The sequence below is a fragment of the Trachemys scripta genome, chromosome 14 (assembly GCF_013100865.1).
Source record: "Trachemys scripta elegans isolate TJP31775 chromosome 14, CAS_Tse_1.0, whole genome shotgun sequence".
Lineage (NCBI taxonomy): Eukaryota > Metazoa > Chordata > Testudines > Emydidae > Trachemys > Trachemys scripta.
In genome coordinates this window covers 27822222-27844276 of record NC_048311.1, presented here as the reverse complement: position 1 = coordinate 27844276, position 22055 = coordinate 27822222, and the positions used below count along the sequence as shown (strand labels likewise).

At 46.8% G+C, this 22055-nt stretch overlaps 1 protein-coding gene across 1 annotated transcript in view; it reads left to right on the top strand.

Moving 5' to 3' along the window:
- The first annotated feature begins 682 nt into the window (after nt 1–682).
- The window catches only part of CACNG5 (calcium voltage-gated channel auxiliary subunit gamma 5), a 30980-nt gene continuing 9607 nt past the window's right edge, over nt 683–22055 (top strand). Inside the window, exon 1 of the mRNA XM_034790533.1 lies at nt 683–2467. The gene's annotated coding sequence lies outside the window, so the exon portion shown is untranslated. The remainder of the gene's footprint in view (nt 2468–22055) is intronic.

Here is a 22055-nt window from a genome sequence, read left to right as displayed (position 1 = left end):
CTGCAAGCCTGGACTCCTAACCAAATCCCCCGAAATCCATGAAATACTTTGAGGCATGTGTGAATAATGTAGTAGGGAAATGGTGATCCAATATTTATTTGAAAGAAGGAGCCAAGGTGATCACTCGTCCCCTCACACAATAATTAATTAATTAATTGCTGCTGTTATTTTTGGACTGGGAAATCTCCTCTCTAGTGCCTGGGATTGAAAGCCGCCAAACTGAATCTCTCTTCAGTGTATTGACTCCATTACTATTTAATAAGGGCTCTTGCCTATGCCTGGCATTCTGCTGCCAAGGCTGCTGAAATAGAAACATCTAAAGTCGCAGTCTTTAGATGCTGAGAGTCCTTTCAAAGACTAAGGGCTTGTCTATACTTACCGCGCTGGTTCGGCGGCAGGCAATCGAACTTCTGGGTTCGATTTATCGCGTCTAGTCTGGACGCGATAAATCGAACTCAGAAGTGCTCCCCGTCGACTCCGGTAATCCTGCTCGCCGCGAGGAGTACGCGGAGTCGACGGGGGAGCCTGCCTGCCGGGTCTGGACGGGGGTAAGTTCGAACTAAGGTATGTCGACTTCAGCTACGTTATTCACGTAGCTGAAGTTGCGTACCTTAGTTCGATTTGGGGGTTTAGTGTAGACCAAGCCTGAGTTCTGCGTTTAAAAATATCAAATGAATCAAACGCTTAATCCACTGGAGGCTTCATCCATAAACTGATAATATTTGCTGTAGACAGGCCGAAAGGACCTGCTGCACAATTACTGTAATTTATCCAGCTTGCTTAGAGATTGGAATTTAGCCTAGGAATCTCTGATACCGACACCACATCTTTTTAGTCATATCCCAAGCACGCGGCCCAGTTGACTGGACTCGATTCCTGGCTCTGCTATGGACCCTCTCTGTGACTTTGGATGAGTCACTTAGCAACTCTGCGCCTCTGTGATTTTCAGAGGAGTTACTCTGAATGTGTCCCCTTCTCTCTCTCTCTCTCTCTGTCTCCCTTCTGCATCCTGCCCCTGCTCTCTTACCAATCTTAGTGCAAGCACCTTCTCCTCTGCAGCCCCTGAAATAGCTTGCCTGTGATTCTCCATCTCATTTTAAATCTCAGCTGGAAGATTCTTCTCTCTCCTGGAAGCTTTATGCCTCTCTATTCCACTCTCCCCCTGTTATCTATGGTGGTTTTCCTTTGCATTTGTAACTGTGTGTGTTTAACTCTATTATGCATGTTTGGGGCAGGCTGTGGGTGAAAGATGCTTTACCAGGAAAGCTGTGCTGTGTCTGGCTGTATCAAGTCAGAGGTGAGTTTCATCCCACCCTTTTCCGTGTGTCTTAGGGTATATCGCGGTGTTGCAGCTGTGCTCTTGTAGTGTAGAATTGTAGATACTTCCTACATCCATGGAACAGGGTTTTTGTGTTGATGTGTATTTAATCCATCTCCCCGAGAGACAGTAGCTAGGTTGGTGAAAGAATTCTTCTACCAGTCTAGCGGCATCTACTCAGGGGGTTAGGTTGGTCTAACTGCATCACACGGGGTGGAAACTTTTTCACAGTCCTGAGTGACGCAGCTCAGTTGATCTAATTTTTATGTGTAGACTTGGCCTTCTACGCAATATCTTGAACAGCTCTGAAACCTGCAGGGTAAAAAAACCCACTAACCAGGTTACAAAGGGAGAATCTCTTGCTGCCCTAAGCAATCTCCTGCCACCAACTGCTGCGCAGTGTTCATGAGCGGTTCAACAGCTGCAGGGTTCCGCCCCAGAAGTGGCTGCATCTGTGATGTGAGAAGTGGTCCCTGTATGGATAGTTGGGGAAATCTTTCGGGATGGAAGGAGCTAGCGTGTACAGGATGGGGTTTCCAAGGAGCCCACGGGAGTTCGGCACCTAAATCCCCTTGGGAGCTGTAGAAGGGATAACGTCCCCATCTGTGTCCCCTGCTCTGCGCTGTGGGTTCAGGGGAGCAGAGGGAAGGGCCAAACCAAGCACCCAGCTCACCAGCCAGGGAAGGGCTGTATGGATCCGTGCAGCCTCCAAAAATGCCTCCCCCGCGACTTTTCTGCAGCCAGTTGATCTTGGTGAGTTGTCAGATGCTGGCCACAGCGGAGGGGGGGTGGGGGAGGATGGCCAGTGGGGGTCAGGGATTGCTCCCCCCTCCTCCCGCAAGTCTATGCCCCTAACGCCATGTGATTCCTCTCTCCTCCCTTCCAAGCCTCGCCGGGGCTCTCCCTCCCCTGCAGCGGCGGCGCCCCCCACGCCGGAGGAAGGAGGATAAAACCCAGCGCTGGAGCTGCAGAGAGCTCACACACGCCTCCCCTTTCCAGTGGCCGATCCGCTCCCAGCCCACCCCGGCCCTGCGCATCCTTCTCCCCTGCGCGCCCCTTTGCAGCGCCTGGGAGCTGAACGGCGCCCGGAGGCTCGGATCACAAGGCGGGGGGGAGAGACTCGTGGGGGTCGCCTGCTGCAGTCCAAAGGTAAGACCCGCTTTTCATTCTCTTAATCGCGGAGGGGGGGGAGGAGGGTTGGCTCTGTGCGTGTGGGTGGGTGTGTTTGCGCGTGCAGGGGATGGAGAAAGGGCCGTTGTGCAAACGCCCGTGCGCACACACCTCTCATTGTCTGGAAGCAGAGGGTTTCGGCAGGAGGGATGTTTGAAATGCACACACCCGACCCATGCAAGCATAGGAACCCTCTGCCTCATGGTATTTGGAGATCAGCACTTGGGAGCTGTGCTTTGGGGTCTGAAGGGAGAGCTTCCTGGTCTACCCTGGGAAGAAAATTCTTCACACATCCCCTCTGCTCGTCTGCACAGGGGAGCTAGAGAATGAGGAGAGGAGAGCTCTCAGCATTGCGGAGCATGGCACTTTATCACTAACAAAGAGGGAACTTTGAGTCCATCCTTGAGGCTCAGTTATTCTGGGACTCGGTGTTGGAAATATTTCCTTTGGCTTGATGATCCCGGGCAGCGTCTCTTTGCTCTGTGGGGTGAGCAGAGTCCAGGCTGAAAGCGGATTCTGCTCCACCTGCACAATGTGCTTTTTCTTTTCCTCCTCTTTCTGAGAAAGCGCAAACTCTTAATGGACTGATGAGAAACATGAGCCCTGGGGGAAGCCTCACTAAAGCCACTTCCCTTTCTCTGCCCTTTGCCCAGTGCCCATAGAGCAAGGGGAATCAGGCAAGGGGAACTGACAGCTGGGGGGTTAGAAATACAGATTGTGGTGGCATGGAAAACTGGGGCGGATGAAGGAGGTTGGGGCAAAACCTGCAGTATCTATTACTCCAGTATACAGAGGTGTAGTAGCAGGCCACCTTTTTGCCCCCTCCCCCCATGTGCCCATGTGATATAAGACTTCATTTGAACCATAGCTAACCGTGAAAACCAAATCCACCCGGGAATAACTCTGAATCACTGTGTTATAACAGGTGGAACACTTTTGTCCCCCTCTATTTCAGCCCTGCCAGTTTGATGAGTGGGAAGGTGTTACCCTGTGACACAGAATCAGGGACAGAGCGATGGGGGAGGAAGGGTGTTAAAAGCTGTAGAAAGCAGTATAAATATAACACCGTGGGCAAGACAACAACAGCAGCACCAAGCAACAACAGGCAGCTTCAGTGTGATGGTAACAAATGCAGCGTTATAGAACACAGGCGGCTGGAACATATCAAGAGAGTACAGGGTCCCTACAGGAAAACACTCCTTTGAGAGTAGGTTTCTTCTGTGGCTTTGATAGACGTTAACTACTCATGCAGATGAGATGCTAATTGCCATGTTAGCCACTGGTTGGCCAACCCTTGTCTAGTAACTGCTAAACGCGTTGCCATTTCTTCTCATTCTCAGACATGAGCTCATATTTAAAATACCCAGCTATAAAATACTGCATCGAATAGGGCCAGGCTACAACAAGGAAGGTCAGAGGAATAGGTGGGGGGAGGGACAATCACAATGGTATGTGATTTATGTTGCCTACTTTGATGTAAAAGCCAGAAAGCTTAAAGACATTCATCTAAGGTAATTTATTGGGCTGTCCAGGAGGTGCAGTGTTGGTCTGCATATCAAAGCTGATCTTAAGTGAGCCTCGGGCCTCCTATACCTGCCCATGAGAGTCAAACCCTTACATGACCTAATTGTTTATTTCCTAATGTTTTCGGTGAAAAAATGATATAGAGAATTAATTCATTTTGAAGAAATTCTGTGTGTGATGCTGAGAGAAAGGGGTGTGATGATTGGATAAAGGCTATTGAAGACTTATCTCATTAGCTGATACTTTTCAGCAGGCCTAAAGTATAAAGACAGGAGGTGTAGCTTGTTCTAACTGGTCTATGCACAGTGTTTGTATTGGTATAACTGTGTGTGATTTTTTTTTTTCTCATACCGATACAACCCCTCGTGTGGACAATGGTATGTTTATCCCCTTCCCATATGAGGTATAATCACCAGTATCCACACTTTTGTACTGGTATAATTGCATCTGCACTAAGGGGTTGTACCACTGTAGCTATGCCATTATAGTTAAAGTGGTACGATTTTTGTGTGTAGACAAGACCATGTTTGAAAAGTCCTGTGCCAACAAGGCAGTGTAGACTTTAACACATGCTAACCTGATTAAGTTAAAGGTTAGGCTCTCCCCCACACTTTATCTCAACCAGTTTAACTTGCGTGACCAGCAGTGTGGGGTCTTATCTATACTGAATTGTCAAATGTGTCAGAATGCGTTAGCTAATGCATTCTAACAACATACACCTCTACCCCGATATAGCGGGAGCCAAAAAATCTTACCGCGTTATAGGTGAAACCGCGTTATATTGAACTTGCTTTGATCCACCGGAGCGCGCAGCCCCCACCCCCCCAGAGTGCTGCTTTACCGCATTATATCCAAATTCGTGTTCTGTCAGGTCGTGTTATATCGGGGTAGAGGTGTACCTTTTAACCTAGTCTAGATAAGGTCAGAATACTGAAGTGCCTTCCAGTCATCGGAGTTGCTGGGTCCTAGTTAAAGAAGAGGTGATTTGTGATGAAATAACATGTACAGCTTCTGAGGCCGCGCTCTCTTGTTTTTATGTTGTTGTTTTTCCCGTCCAGCTATAATTACTTCTCAGTAACTTCTTTTTTCCCTTTAGTTTTAACACTATCAAAAAGATGTTCCAGCGCCCGGATTGTGCAGTCTTTTATCACACTAAACAGTTACAGTCTTCAGTAAGAATTTGACTACAGGATTAGTCCCAAAAGAGAGATCGTTTGTGATTTAGATTGGTTAGGAGCTTTAACCTGTAGCTGTAGAATTTCATGGGTCCTGCAGGATGAATGCCATTGAATAGCACTGAGTTTCTGCTTAAAAAGAAAAGTGTGCTCCTTCCTGCAGGACAAGGGAAATGTTAAATCCCTGGCACTATACAACTCTTCCTTCACTTGTTCAACTTGCGTTGGCGGATCAGTTATTGGAATGTCCTGGTTAATAAACTCCCCCACTAAATTTTAAAACTGTTAACGAGTTTATTAGCGCTCTGCTTTTGTTTTTCTCGTTCTTTCTCTGTCAGTAAGGACATTCGTTTGTACTTTCATTTTCTATATCCCAGTCTTATTGGCTTCAACTTGTTAAACTTGTAAAGTCATTAAAAGAACTTTGAGCCAGATTCTCAACTTGAACTTAGGTAAATTGTTGCGCTTCACTGAAGTCAATGGAGCTACAACAATCTACGCCAGCTGGGGATTTGGCCCCTTGACTTTAGAATCTCAGTTCTGTCACTTCAATAAAGTCAGCCTGTACTTCCCAAGTCTATATAGGAAGGGTTTGCATGTGTTGGGTTGTTTTCCTGAGACACTGCCCACTGGGGAGAAAAAAAAAAGCTTCCAGATTCATTTAATCACTGTAGAACCAGCAATGCTAACAATCATAGCTTGTACTTTCCACCAACAGAAGTTGGTCCAAAAAAGATATTACCTCACCTATCTTGTCTCGGTGCTAACACTGATTCACAGCAGTAATGAAGTCTTGATATGAAAAAGTGAGGTGCAGTGAATATAAAAACCTACGGTACCCAGGACAGTGAGAGGGTAACAGACAACATGCACTGCAGCTGGAGAAGATAATGTAAATTCAAGTGAGGCAACACGGAAACCCCCTGACCTGCTTGTTAAATGAAGTAGAAACAAAAATATTAGACCATGTGTTGCCTTATGAACAAGTGAACTGAGACATGGAATCTGTCTTCTCTTCTGCAAACAGTGGTTATTAAAATCTGCAGAAAGTATTGTGAGCTGTAAAAGCTGGTATTTTAGCCATCATGTCAGTTAGCTGGAGAGGGCAGGGGGGATTTTGCATACAGAGGACTGCTGACTAGTTGTTCAACATTTTGAAAACTATCCACCCCTTAAGGTTGACATTTTTAGCATCTTTTGCAGCCACTTTTTTCAGACCCAGTGGAGACCCCTTTTTCTAACCTAAATACAATCGAACCGTTCTCCAGTGAGCAGCAATGGTGAACTTATTTGCTTTGCATAGAGCTCTTGTCTGGTTCGCCATGCTGCTGCCCTCGCTAATGCTAACCATCCATTCCCGTGCCTTGCTGAGAGAGGTTTAGTGGTTCTGTCAGTCGAAAAGCACAGTGAGGAAACTAAGTACCCCCAATTTTGGCACGTGTGTTAAAAGCCAATTTTTTTTTAGTCACTATATGTCTTTGTAAGGGGTAACTAACAATGGGAGAGAATTATCTGACTCTCTGAAGAAAGTCCCGCTGAAGGAATATTAACATATTAGCCCTCTTCAGATGAAGGGCCTTTTGTGTCCATGTTTTCCTTTTGAATTTACAAAGAACATAATTTGGTTTAATTTTAACAACTAGTGTGCTGCTGTTTTTTGGGTGGGGCTGCTCCATGCTGTTGCACCGTGACTTAGGTTGAAATCAAGTCCACTACAATCACTTTCTACATCGACTGTGCTGTAACTAGGTTGGGGAGAATAATGGAATAGTTTCCAGGCCCATAACCTTCGCAGCAGGCAAGGGGTACAGACTGTAGTTGAGGAAGAGGATGAGAAAGTTGCTTTTTACTAATGACTGCTCTTACTTTCATCTTTTGGGGCAGGAACTGTTGTTTTTGTTCTGCGTTTGGGCAGTGCCTAGCACAGTGTGGTCCTAATACATGACAGGGTCTCCTAGGAACAACGAGAATACAAATAATAAGCAATAATAATAATCCGCTGCCAATTCCCCCAAGGAGCTGATATGGTAGTGAAGGATCTGCTGGGCAGAAGGGAGCCTTGGTTGCATTCCCTTTCTTCCAGCCATGCTCCTTACACAAAGAGTGGGGCATGGCATAGGAGCCACGGCACTGGGGGCTGGTCTGCCCTGGAAACTGACATCAACATAGCTACATCTCTCAGGGGTGTGAAAAATCCACGCTCCTGAGGGACGTAGCTAAGCCAACCTCTAAGCCCCAGTGTAGACTGCTATAGCCTCTCGGGGAGGTGGATTAGCTACGGTGATGGGAGAACCTGTCCCTTTGCTGTAGTGAGTGTCTATACTGAAGCGCTACAGTGGCGCAGCTGCTGCATGCTTTTCAATGTAGACATATCCTGGGTCGGCACCACTGCCCGTCCTTCCATAGCCAGTTAGAGCTGCTTTGCACCAGCAGTGTAAATGCTCTGAGGAAGAAATCCCACCCATCTTTCTCATGCACATCTCTCCATTGACTTGAGTGAGAATATTTGCCTGAGCACGGTTTGGCCCTGGGAGCTTTCTGGGATTGTTAAACATGCAGAATAAGAAACGAGCAGGTTCCCCAAGAGCCATTTCCTTTATCCGCCAGCGCTTGATGCGCAGCTGTTCAGCTTGATGGCCAGGAGTCAGACAAGTTTTTATATGTTTATTTCTCCAATTCCTTGTAGCTCTACTGTAGCTGTTGAATATATTCATTGAGCCGAATGATTCCCCATCTGGCACAGTTCATACCAGGAAACTTGCAGCTTCAGCTTTGGAATGTAAGATAAGGAAGGGAAATAACGTATTGACCTATCGTAGAATTTGGCTACTATCTACACACGTGTACAGAACCTTGTAATACTTTTTGCCGCAAAATTGACTGAAATAGAATAAATACTAAGAATCATTTCAGAACCCACATAAATAAGATGTGAAGACATAAGTTTAGGGTGACCAGACATCCCAATATTACCAGGGCTGTCCCAATATTGGGGGCTTTGTCTTATATAGGACCCTGTTACTCCCCCCCTCCCCCGTCCCTGTTTGTCATGCTTGCTATCTGGTCACCCCGCGTCCGTGCAATGTTGATCCTTTAACTGCTTTGTCAGAGCTTCCCAGGTACAGTCTGTCCACGGTGTCAAGGTCCTGCTGCAAAAATGCATGTCCAAAGCCACAAGGTTACATTCAAAAAGGAGGTTGAACTACAATGTGGCATTCACAGAAGCACACGAGAATTCATGAGTTGATACAGCCATTAGTTAAAAACCCAGGTGCTAGGAAGTGATCACCAATGATGAAAGGAAGAACAATTTGTCTCAAAACAGAGCCAAAACCAGCTTACTTTCCCCCTGCACACCTGCGAGTTAGGGAAAGAGCAGGAGATGACATCCATAGTAAAAGCTAATTGTGCAATATTAAACATTCTTCTCTCAGTGGCCTTCAGCTCAGTGTGAAAAGCATCTTCTTTAATGAGTGATTCCCCCCCAGTTACATAGATGGCAAAAGTACTTGTGCCAAATTGTGTTCTTGTTATATTGGGTTGGCCTGAAGTTTTACATAGTGGATTCATCAGAACTAGTTATGCATTGATCTCCTGAGGGTTTAGCATTGTGTCTCAGCTGATGGAATAATATGTTGCTGTAGGGGAGAGAAGTGTGACCTCAGGTCAGGATTCTCACGCCTTTGGCAAGCAGGGGGAAGGGAGGTGAGCATGCTGTGTATGCCAGTTGGCTAGCAGTGAACCATGTTGCAATCCACCTGCATGGCATGGAAGTGCTTGTACAGAGGGTCATGCTGTCTAGTAGCTATAGTGCTGGGATCTGGAAGGAGCATTCAGACAGAAAAACACAAGATGGGAAAGTATCCATCCATCAATGATTTGCACTTAGCAGGCCGGAGGAGGAGGGAAATTCATCAGCACAAGTGGGATTTAACTGGCCAGAGGAAGTGTGATAAGCCAAGGAAAATAGAGAGTAGGGGTAGGGGCAAGATTTCTCGGTGTGATTCCCAAAGAAGGCATGTTCATACCAGGCGCTGCAGTAAAGGAGCAAGAAAACGTCAGCCTTGCCAAATGTTCTCATCATGCTTTTGCTGAAGCATCTGCCAGGTGTGTGAATGAGATCAGCCCTTGTGTGCCTACAGACTGGCAGAGGGATGGGAACAGTTTTTTCTTCGCTTCTCGCTGGGCTGGAATGATTCGTTTGGGCTAGTTCAGCTTCTGATCAGCTTGGGTCCCCTCCTCTGCCCGCAGCCATGTGCCTGGAAATTAGTTACCCTGAATGGGCAGATTCTTCTGAAATATTTATATTCAGGTTGTGCCCAAAATGTGCTAGGTGTTTTCCAAGCACCAAGAGCTAAGGTCTGGGTGGTGACAGGCACACGCCATGCTAGTGCTAGCTGTTGAGGGTTTGCTTTTTAAAAAGCGGGTTTATTTGTGTTATGAAAACTTAACGTTAGGGTTTCTTTGGTTTTGGTTTGCTTTGGGGTGGCACTTGTTGGGATTGCCGTGACGGAGGGTGATGGTGGGAAGGGGTGTGGGAAAAGAGAGGGGGATAGAAGGCACAGTGTAGAAGGCTGGGAAGCTGAAGGGGGCACTGATAGGAGGTGGGACGAAGAGGGAACAGCCAGTGGCAATAGAGCAAATAAGAAAAAGATGTTCAATGTTGAAGTTTCAGAGCTGAATGAAAGATGCTGTCAGGAGGCTGCAGAAGGCTCTTCTGCTGCTCCTCATCTGGAGGGAGGGATACTGGGGCTTGGGTTGGGCCCCTCTGCCGCCAATGCAGGGGATTGGAAGGCCTTAACTCACACCCTGCACCCTCATCTATATCCAGTGCTGGCTGTTCCCTGCAAATTCCTCTTGGATGCTGCTATGGAAGAATCAACGGTATGGGGGCACGGCTTGTTATCCCATGCAGGTCCCTTTGGGTCTGGTGGGAAGGGTAGACAAAGGCCCTGTCCCTCTATTGCAGATGGTGCTGTGTATTTTGGGGGATGTGAACATTTGAATGTCGGGGGAGGGATAGCTCAGTGGTTTGAGCATTGGCCTGATAAACCCAGGGTTGTGAGTTCAATCTTTGGGGCCATTTAGGGATCTGGGACAAAAATCTGTCTGGGGATTGGTCCTGTTTTGAGCAGGGGGTTGGACCAGATGACCTTCTGAGGTCCCTTCCAACCCTGATATTTTATGATTGCCAAAGTCCACTCCCTGTTTTAATCATTAATTATTTGCATCAGGGGCGCAGGTAAAGATCTCCACCAAGATTGAGGTTCCATTGTGCTAGGCCCAGTATAGATGGTCCCTGCTCCAAAGAGCTTATTGTATAAACAGAGAAGACCGAGAGAGAGTGGGGGAGGAGCACAAAGAGGGGAAGTGGGTGTGGGTGTGGGAGGTTCAGTTTTAGGTATAAAATTGTAGATGTGTTGGGAATGACAACAGACTCCTCTGCATTTCTGCAAGGATTTTCCTATTGTGTCTCCTGGGACATTAGCAATTCAGCCCAGGAGGTTGTAATGAATCTTGCTGAAGTCAGAGGAAGCACAGAGTTTGAATACATCAAAAGAGCCGTGGTACATTCGTCGATCTATGCTTCAAAATCGCACTCAGACTGAGTAACCGACGATGGCAATTAGGATGCGTTCCAGTGAAAGATAATTGGAGATGTGAAGCAAAGCGAGAGGGAGGAATTCTCACCAAATGATTAGTCTTGACCCGTGTCATAATCAGGCTGATGATAAGGCTGGGTTTTTAGGGCTGGTATTCTATTGCCATCTGAGTGGCCCCAGACACACCTGCTTTAGTAAAGCCGTAAGTAAACAAAGGTGGTACTTGGCTAGTTGATTTTAATGTAGATGGCTAATGCCCAGGAGTTGCTAAGCTGCTTGTCTGAAGTGTTTATACTGAAGTCAGTCTCTGGTTTAATTAGGATACCGTTGCCATGCTCAGAGTTTGTGGCAAGGCTGGTTTCTAAGTGGCGAAAGGGCTGACTACTAATAGCAGCATCTGCAGGGTGCTGCTCCGTGGTAGCCATTGTCTTTAAGAAGGCAGGCTGGCTAGGTCTCCGAGTCCCTCTCTGCACACTCACAAACTCTACAATGCACAGACTGCAGCGCTCACTGCTCAGAGATGGCGATGGTGCTCTGGGGATTTCTTTTCAGGCTCATCTTGCTTGCTTTCACTTGTCACATGGGACCGGCGGCCCACTTTGCAAAATGGACTCCACCACGACAATGTTCCCAAGCAGGAGCGGCATGGAAACATTCAGGTGTGGGGAGAACCCCCTCTATTAATTGTACGCTGCCCTGTTTTAAAACCTCTGCTACACAGACGTCTTTACTTGTGTGTGCTGCCTGGAATGTAAGAACCCGAGAGAGGAGTGAGGTGGAATTTCTAATTTGGCTCTTGGGGTTGTTCCCTCCACCCCCACTTCTGCTTAACTTAACTCCAGCTGTCATGTCACTGCAGCTCTGTCTGTACCTCCCTAGCTGCATGAAGCACTCAAAGAGAAGGGCAGATAGGGGAAATGTGGGGCAAGAGCCTAATCTTCTACTTACCTACCAATGCATGTGCTATAAATCAGAATAAGCCTGGAGCATGGAGAATCCTTCTCTCTGTGCCTTCTGTAATTAACATCCGTTAACGATGTGTTATTGTTAGCCTATGTGGGTAAAACTTTGTAGCACAGAGAAATTTCATGACTTAATGTCTAATTCATGGTTCATACAGGGCTAAGATGGTTGGCACGTAAGAGCATGTGTGATTTTTTTTCATTTCTAGTTCAAACTAAAACTTCTTAAAAAATATCTTGTGTGTCTGGATAGAGAAAAGATGTCCAGGTTTTTAATTGGTCACAATGCATTTTACTATCCTGCTGGAAAAGTTATGAAAGGAGATTTCATTTCTCTCTTTAAATACAAGAAGTGCCTTAAATTTGTCAGTAACTTTGTGAAACTGAGGATGGGTCTCGATCTCCAGTGGCATGAATGATGATTTGCGCATCTTAAACCTCAAGATGACACTAGTAAAGTAATAATGCCTGGTAAATGTTTGTCTTAAATGCACCCTCTGAGATGGGTGCTATATAGACAGTGAGACACAGTCCCTGCCCCAAAGTGCTTACAGTCTACATAGACAAGTCAAAGGGTAGGAAGGGACAGGCACAGAAAGGTGAAGTGACTTAGCAAAGGTTACACAGCAAGTTGGTGGCAGAGTGGGGAATAGAACCCTGATCTCCGGGCACTTAGTCCAGTGGGCAATCTGCTTCCATGTATGTTGATTTAGTCTCTTGGGATTTTTATTGCCTTCATCTTTCTGGAATGTTGGTACCTCTTTTCTTATATTAACAGTATTACTTCTCAAAACAATGGTAATTTTGCCATTGAATTCAGTGGAAACAGGTCAAGCCCGGATATGTGACACACCCTTCAGAGCTAAATCCTTCTCCCATGGAAGTCCGTTCCAAAACTCGCATTGCCTTAAATGGAAGCGGAAGCTGGCCTTTAGTGTATGCTTATGCTCCGGATTCACATTTGCAGTCAGTCCTAGTCAATCCTTGCTAGTTCTTGCTTATCCTTTGCCATTTCTTTACTGTTAGTTTTTTCCGCCTTAAAATATAATCCTTAGTGTCCCCCTTTGCAGAAATCAAGACAATTTTAACTGTTTGTTAGGTCTATAATCTGATAACTTTCAGCTCTGGCAAAACAAGGTTTACTACTTTGTCAGAGACAGGATACTTGAAACTAACAGTTTGCCTCATCGTCTTTCAGGCCCGTGCTTGGGTGTTCTTATCTAGACCTACTCTGTGGTCTTCTTGTTTGCTTTCTCCCCGCCCCACCCCCCCTAATTAAGTTAGGTCAACACAGTCCTACAGAAAATTCTAATAACCCACCATAGCTACATTAACTTTACCTCACTGATCGGGACACGTCATAAAATTATTGCCCATCAGTAGCCATAGATTAATATATAGAAATTCCACATCATCACAAAGGCCAAATAAGTACCATAGGTAGATAACTGACTCCATCTGGTGCATAAGGAAACAGGGGATCTCACTTAGCCAGGGCTCAAACCATTCTGTGCTCTGTAGATCAGCAACATCTTAAATTGCACCTGGAAGTCAGTACAGTTATGGAAATTTCATCCACTACCAGGTTAAATCAGAACTGGCCTTGACATGAAGGTGGCATGTCCAATTACCAATCCTCTAAACCAGGGGTCGGCAACCTCTCAGAAATGGTGTGCCGAGTCTTCATTTATTCACTCTAATTTAAGGTTTCGTGTACCAGTAATACATTTGAATGTTTTTAGAAGGTCTCTTCTTCTACAATATATAACTAAACTATTGTTGTATGTAAAGTAAATAAGGTTTTTAAAATGTTTAAGAAGCTTCATTTCAAATTACATTAAAATGCAGAGGCCCCCCCCCCGGACCGGTGGCCAGGACCCAGGCAGTGTGAGTGCCACTGAAAATCAGCATGCGTGCCACAGGTTGCCTACCCCTGCTCTAAACCATCCGCTGCTCTCCACCTTCCACTGAACTATTGTACATTCAGCTAGCGTGTGCTGCTTTCAATGTCTTTATTAAAATTCTTTAAAGCCTCCATTTGAGGCAGACACGTGCAAGTGTGGGTTAACACAAAATGCTGAAGGCAAAATAGGATTGCTAGTTTGTTGGATTTACTAGACTGTAAACATTTAGAATATAAAGGGGAAAGTGCTGCCAGGATGATATAGTACCATGAACAGAGGTCAGTGGACACGTACCATAATCAGTAACACAGAGCAATGAGAATTCTGCAGCCTAGAGTGAAATTCACAATTGATTCTTCTCCCTCCAGCTTTATCTGCAGACTTCTACAGTGATGAATATTCCTCCTTCGTAAATCTTGCATCCAGAGCTGATTATGTATTAGCATCTGGATTTTTGAATGGTGCTGTTACTCGGGAAATCACAAAGTAGTACAGCAGGTAGATTAATATTGTATGCATGGCATGAAAGGACTATCAAAAGAAAGGTGACATCCCGTGTTAGTAATTAAGAGTTTATGTAACTAAACTTTGCATTAATAGGAAGTATTCAGAGGTCAGGGAGAACTTTAGAAGAATCAATTTGTTCAAATCTTTTCTTTCAAACCACTTGGTCAGAGTCTTGCTGTAACATGGACAGACAGCCTGCACCTGCCTTTCAGTTTCTCTGTTTTCTCAGCCTTTATGTTTCTCATGTTAATCATTTTGACGTAGACAACTGAGACCATAAAGCCTCATGGTCTGAGACCTTCCTACCCAAGAGGCTACTTTTCTCCCTGTGCTCTGTCCCAATCAGGGCCGGCTCTGGCTTTTTGGCCGCCCCAAGCACAAAAAAAAAAAAAAATGGGGCGGCCAGAACGGCAAAGCAAAACAAAAAAACAAAAAAACCCTGCGGCGCGGCCAGAGCGCAGGTGCAGGGGGACCGGCTGGGGGGGGGGGGAGCGGGGGGGCGGGGATACTGGGGGGGCGGCCAGGGCTACAGCAGGGGCATTGCCACGCGGCCCCTCCCGCTGCGCCGCCTCCTGCCGCCTGCCGCGAGGGCTCCGCTCCGGTCGGTGGGGAGGGAAGGAAGAGGACTGCCCTGCAGGGCGCTCTGGTTCTCTGTGCTGCCGCCCCCTACAGGGCAGTCGGAGTGGAACATCAACAAAAAAAAAGCAGCCGTGCCGCCCTAGGATTGGGCAGAATGCCGCCTTGAACAATCTGCCGCCCCAAGCACCAGCTTGCTCAGCTGGTGCCTGGAGCCGGCCCTGGTCCCAGTAGCTGCACGTCTGCTGGCTGCTTCTGCAAATTTGAACTCTTGGGAGCCAGACGCAAAGGCATTTGTTGTGGAGGGTCCTAGACTGTGAAACTTGCCGTCTTGACCGATCCCCCGGAACCTGAGTTTTGCTGATCTCCAAAGTGTGGTGGTTCTGCTTGCTCAGAGGAGGCAGAGTATGTTAAATATGAGCTTTCCAGGGTTATGTTTTGATCTAGAAACTAATGTGTAAATGAGGTCTTGAAAATATGCACATGACCTAAAATGGCGTCTATGCAAGCTATTGTCCTGTCCCCCCCACACACATTATTTAGAAGTTGCTAGGGCCATTGAAAGCCAGTCGTAGCCATTGTACGGTGTGTTGTGAATGAGGCTGGGCCTTGTAGTCACCTCACTACAGAAGTTGCATGGGGTGTGTCGTGTACAGTGTAGGGAACCACTTGAAGAGGTAAAACAGTCTTCTGATTAGGGTGCTGGACTAGGATTCAGAAAACCTGGGTTCAGCGCCTGCCTCTGCCATAGACGTCCTATGCGATCTTGGGACTGTTGCTTACCCTTCCTGAGCTTTGGTTCTGCACCTATAAGTTGTCAAAATGAAGGCATAGCACAGTTTGTCAATCAAAAGGGGACGTTCACACACCAGATTGGAGTTTGTAGACTGACGCAGACATATGCAGTCTTGTCACATTGCCGGTTCAGAGTGATGGGCAGTGTGGCTTTTCCACCAGTCAGCACGGCTTGAAACTGGAGAGAAGCAGGGGGAGATTTTCAAAGGCACAGATGGGAGTTAGGGACCCAGCTCCCATTGACATCCAGTGGGTGCGAGCACTTTACTGCCTTTTGTGCCTTTGAAAATCTCCCTGTTAACAGGTAAGAAATTGGCTCCCTGCTTAAGAGTCTATTTTATTTGCTGGGACAGGGCCAAAGAGCTGAAAAGCCATCTTGGTGGGACACGCTGAGCCAGATCTTCAAAAGCACTCAGCGTGCTGGGTGTCACAATGAGAGTTTCTGGGTGCTGCGTATCTTTGAAAACCCGGCTCTTATTTGGGTGTCTAACTGGAGCTCAGCTCTTTTGAAAACCCAGCCCAATGGAGACTAGAACTGTCCGGGTAGCTGTGCATGCAAGGTAGCCAGGAGCCTCATCTTCCTAGCCTGTTCTGCCTCCCTTCTCTCAGTGGGGAGTGGGCTCAGAGCATCTTCATGTAGGTCAGTTGACCTTTGTGCTTTCTGCTTGGCTGTAAGCTAGGATCTGGAGTAAGACGTGATACAAGGCAATCCATGGCTGTGCCTGCTCTCTTGTAGCATCATCCTGTTTGGTTCTGCATTGAGAAGGTGAGGATTTGCCTGACCATGAGTCTGTCTGGCATTGTGCTGTGTCCAGTGGTATCCTTGCTAATTGTCTTAAAGCAGTGGGACAAACTGGGGCAGTGCTTCCATCGAGTCTGGACTCTCCGCAACTTTGCAAAGTTAAGTTTGGAAAGATCCATTCTCCCTTGACCTATTTATCCTTGGCTTCTCGTATGGGCTGCATTGTGTCCTGAGGAGGAGACCTTGCTTCTTGAAAGCCCTTTATTTTTAGTCCAATGAAAAAGCTTTGCTACAACTTAGTGGGGAGTTGGTCTTTCAAGTCAGTTCCTTCCTTACCCCATCCTTGCTCTCTCTTTCTGAACTTGCTGGCTGCTACCTTCTTCCCTACTGTTCTTCATGCACTTGAAAGCTCACTCAGTGGGTTTCACCTTCCCCTTTTCACTGTGCTCTATTCATTTCTCTTTATTTTCTCCTTAATCTCTGCCTTTGCTTTAGTTCCTCTCCTAATTCTAACTTTGTGTCTGTGTGCGCGTTTACCTTATAGCCTCGATTCTCTCCTGCTTTCCCTGCCTTGCCCTAGCACTACGCTTTTGAAATCACACAACCAGGCCACCACATTTGTCCTGCTGAATCCCAGTGTGTGTCCATAAATGAAACATTTTCTCTTGTTAGCTGAGACAACTTTCTCAGTGCTTCTCTTTGCCGCAAACAGCAGTAAATTGGAGACTGCATTCTAGCAAGTGGCTTTGGCACTAATAGCTGCCATCTTCGCTTGATTTAGCTCTGCTCTTTCAACCGGGACCTGGGGTTGAAAGGAGGGTCATTTGCCATTGGCACTTAAGGGCTTTAAAGCATGGATCTGTTGCTGTGGTCAGTGTTGATCAGCCAGTTGAAATACAGATTGATATATTTTTCACAACCCACTTACATAGACAATGGTGGTTGCTCTTGCTCTGGTCTCTCCTCTGCTGCCGTAGAGAATTGGGTTCAGAGATCAGGTCCAGAATAATATTTTATTTCTGAGATCTTGAAGAAATGGGTGAGAATGTCAAGTAAGTCACTCATGAGCGTCGATGAACAGCATTTGTAATAACACCAGTGTTCGTTTCAAAGGTTTCTGAAGGGGTCTGTCGTGGAGAGGTACATGCACAATTATCGTTGGAGTGTTATATGTATAAACCAGGAGGGAAAGCATTAGGACTGCAGATTACATTCCAGACATTCTGTATTCATCCCTGGACTGGTACCAAAAGAGTGTAGTGAGACTGAAGAAGCAGGGACAGTTCTAAGGATCAGGATCTCCAAATCACCAGCGTTCAAAATTAATTCTTCACATGATTTCACTGGAAACCCAACAATCTCCTTTTTTCAGTGGCACAATGGATTCATTTAGAGTGAGATTTTCAAAGGCATAAAGGACAACTGCCCAATTCCTACTGAAACTCAAACCTGTCTCCCGTTTGTACCTTTGAAAAATCTCCCTCTTACGAGCCCCTGCTGATTCACAAGGCATAACAGCCATATTAGTATTGATGTATTACTTGTGTTACTGTAGAACCTCGGAGCCCATGGTACTAGGCGCTGTACCTAAGACAGAACAAAAAAAACCCCTGTCCCTGATCCAAAGAGCTTACATAGAAAGATGGACACAGGGTGGGGGAAAGGGCAGAGTGAACAATGTGATGGTGACAAATGTCATGTTACTGCCTCAATCTTTGATTGATTGATTGTGAGTTTGGGAGGAGCTGGGCTAAGGGGGAGGGGAGAAGCGGGTAAGAGGGGTGATGCCGAGGTGAAGAGCCTGTGGGTGAGGCAGAAGGGGAGGGTTGGCGCAAACAGCTGATCAGCACAGGGCAGAGAGAGTCCAGTCAGAACTGCAGAAAGTTCTCCAAGGGGCCTGCAGCTGCTGCCGCTGCTGGCTGGAGTCTCCTCTAGTGCCCCCGGAGTGCGTGGGCGGGGGACTCTCTTGCACAGTTCTGGGTCCAGGGAGGTGCTGGGGAGACAGATGGCTCTGGTTGGGGTCCATTCTCTCCCTCACAGTGTCTCTCACAAGTCCTCAGAGATCAGCTGTTAAAACCACATGAGAATTGAAGCAGGGCCGCCCAGAGGGGAGGGGAGGGCAAGTGGGGCAATTTGCCCCGGGCTCCGCAGGGGCCCCGTGAGCCATGGCCGAGAATCCCTTCCCTGGCTACTCACCCGGCGGCGGTCCGGGTCTTCGGCGGCACTTCGGTGGCGGCGGGCCCTTCAGTGCTGCCGAAGACATGGAGTGAGTGAAGGACCCGCCACCGCCGCAGACTCAGAGCGCCGCCCGGTGAGTACAAGCGCCGCAGCGGGTGGCACCTTTTTTTATGTCCGCTCCCCCGCTTTGCCCCAGGCCCCCTGAATCCTCTGGGTGGCCCTGAATTGAAGTGGGGGAGATGGAAGGTTAGCGGCAATCAGAATGGCATGATTTTGAAGTCTGACCTTTCAAGTCAGTGCTAGAAATGCACCAGTAAACCAGTACAAATTCTGCCAGACCAGTATATTTTTTCCAAGAACTGGTCCTGGACAAGGGATGAGAAAGAACAATTTATAATTCCCTGCACTACATTAAAAACTCATTTCTGATTAGCCTCAATGGACTTTAAGGTGCTCATCACTTCTCGGGGCATGTCGATACAGCGAGTTAGTGTGCGGCAAGCTGGGTGTAAATCTACCATGCTGTAGTGTGCGGTGCACTACCCGTCCTTGTGGACCATGCTGCTGTACGCTAAAAGTTCGGTGGTGTGATTTGCATGCCGCTGTTTCAACCGACAATAGATTGGAGCACAGAAGTAGGTTCTACGTGGGCAGTTAGTGTGCGGGGCAGGATATAGCAATACAGATTTACACCCCAGCTCGCCTTGTGCTAACTCACTGTAGAGTCAAGCCCTCACAGTCAGGCCCTTTGTTAACAGTCCTGTTGATGAGACATGAGCCAGGAATAGACTCCAGCTCCCTTAATTGTTTTGGCTTCAGAAGCATTAACAGGAGTAAAACACAGTAAACTCTTTTCTTTTAGACACTGTAGTCAGAAAATATGGCTCAATATGGACCCAGGGAGTAGAAGTGACAAACAGGAAGGTGCCATATCTGCATAGTCACTTTTCTGATCACAACAGTTCCTTAGGGGATGGGCAAATATTCTCAAAGGGGCAAAAATCTTTTTTTTTTCTCAGTTATTAAATGATTTTGGCTTTCAAGCCACAGAGGAGAGTGTGGTCAGTAGGAACAGGTTAGAGGTGATTAAATGAAAGGATTATAGATGTCTTTGGAGCAAGAATCTCTTCTTTTCCCCATAACCACCCATCCCTACTTGGCTTTGGCCCACCAATATATCAGAAAAAGTGTCTTGATGTTCCTGCACACATACAACATGCATCTTGCTGCTGATGTCCTCTGTAGGGGTATAGTCGACTTCAAGGCTGTAATTTCATATGCTGCTCTATAGTGTGGGTGTCTGGCAAGTAATGGTCACACAATTTCAGGCTTGATAGCTCCCGCTGCCTGAGGTTTGAATGAAAGAAGCAATCTCTATTTTGTATCTTTATGGTGTTGCTAACCGCATACAAAACCCCTTAGTCACCAGTGGCAAATATTGAACATCAGGGTTTCCCAAGAGCTGAGAAAATCATGTAAAAAAAAAAAAACAGACTCTTCATCAAAGCCAGAGGCAAGGGTAATACCATGTAGTGGCAGGGTCTTGGCTGGGCCACATTCTTCAAGTGACCGCACTTTTTGTAGCTTAAGTCAGCACCTTTTGTGCATGGTCTATCTAATGTCAATGTAGAAAGAGCCAAGTATATTTCTTTCCAAGTTTCAGTTAACTCCTTTGCACTTAGTTTTAGTGTCTAGGAGTAGGGTACTGTCCTTTTAAATAGTTTGAACCTCTTCACCGTGTATTTCTTTTGAAGCATAATGTTGTGTAAAGAACATTAACACTCAGGAAAACTGCTTTCATCTTTTATTTTAATATTCTGTGTATGGTCAAATGGAAAGGCAGTGCAAAGCTTGGTAGGTGAGGTTAATTGCCTTTGTTTATTTGATTGTTATCAAAGGGAAAGTACATTTTACTCTGCCTAAAGGAGCTTAACTTGTTGGTTGTCCTGCAGATACAAGGCCTGTATCATTGTTCAGTGGCAGGAAATACTTATCGTCACCAGCTTCTCAGGGCAGTAATCATGAGTCTGCGATAGCACTCTTCCTTTGCAGGTTCTCAAAGTGCTTTGCAAACTGTGAAGTCTTACAGATCCCCCTGTGAGTTACTGTATATAAGTATTAATTTATCCATCGTAAAAAGCCAGGGCACGAACAGAACCGTGGTGTCCTCCTGACTCCCATACCCCCACATTCCTCTGCTCACGCCACTAAATCCCACTCTCAGAGGAACCCAGGACTCCTGATTCCCAGGCTTCCTGCTTTAATCGCTTGGTCCTTCCTTCGCTTCAACAAGGAAGTTAAAAAAAAAAACACACCTTAAAAATATCCTACTTCAATTGTGCTTATTCCAAACTGAGCGTGTTCACACACTGACTTGGCCCAAAATAACAAAAGGTGTGAAATGAAAAACAATTCAGTTACTTCGGTACAAGCTAATGTGCAGAACTGCCCTAAGAGACACAAGACCAAGCTATCCCATATTTCTGATTACTTATCCCCTCAGTATTTTAGAAATGCTTCCAACAATTGATATGAAATTGTCTCTTCTGTTTCTTTAGGAGTTTTCTGCCTTCCTTGTCACCTTGCAATGTACATGCTAATTAAACACTGCGTTCTGTTTGGAGTCAATCAGCTACCATTGTATTGTTTGAAGCTTTACATAGCTTGAACGGTGCATGTGCAATTTTAAAAGTAGGACAAGGAAGATGTTGCCTTCTGCTCCTGTGTTAAATTTGATTGGTTTGTTGTCAAGAGGGAATTTTGTTTTTGTTTCTCTTGTTTTCAGTAAGAACCAAACACACTTGGGAAAGGCTGCATGATACTGCCCTTCTCTGTAGCTCATATTGTGCCTTTGTAAAAGCAGTAAAGAGATCTAGCTACCTGATTCCCACCACCAAGCTACAATGGCATCAGCAAAACCTTCTTCATTGCCTCTCATTTCTCTAACCTGTCATTTGTTGTGACTTTTCTTCTGTTTTAGTTATGCTTTTGCCCTGTGGCACAGAGCCCTTAGTGCCTTGTCCGGGAGCAGTCAACTTTTGAGAACGTAAGAATGACCATATTGGGTCAGAACAGTGGTCCATCTAGCCCAACATCCGGTCTCTAAGGTGCCACAAGTACTCCTGTTCTTTTTGCGGATACAGACTAACACAGCTGCTAGTCTGAAACCTGTCTTCCAACAGTGGCCCATGCCTGGGGCTTCAGAGGGAATAAACAGAACAGGGCAATTTATTGAGTGATCCATCCCCTGTTGTCCAGTCCGAACATCTGGCAGTCAAAGGCTTAGGGGCACCCAGAGCATGAGATTGCGCCCCTGACCATTTTGGCTAATATAGGGTTACCATACGTCCGGATTTTCCCGGACATGTCCGGCTTTTGGGGGCTCAAATCCCCGTCCGGGGGGAAATCCCCAAAAGCCGGGCATGTCTGGGAAAATCGGGAGGTCAGCCGGGCCCGCGGGGAGCCGGGTCAGCCGGGCCCGCGGGGAGCCCGGTCAGCCGGGCCGGCGGGGAGCCGGGTCGGCGGGGACCCCGGCCGGCGGGGAGCCCGGTCAGCCGGGCCGGCGGGGAGCCGGGTCGGCGGGGACCCCGGCCGGCGGGGA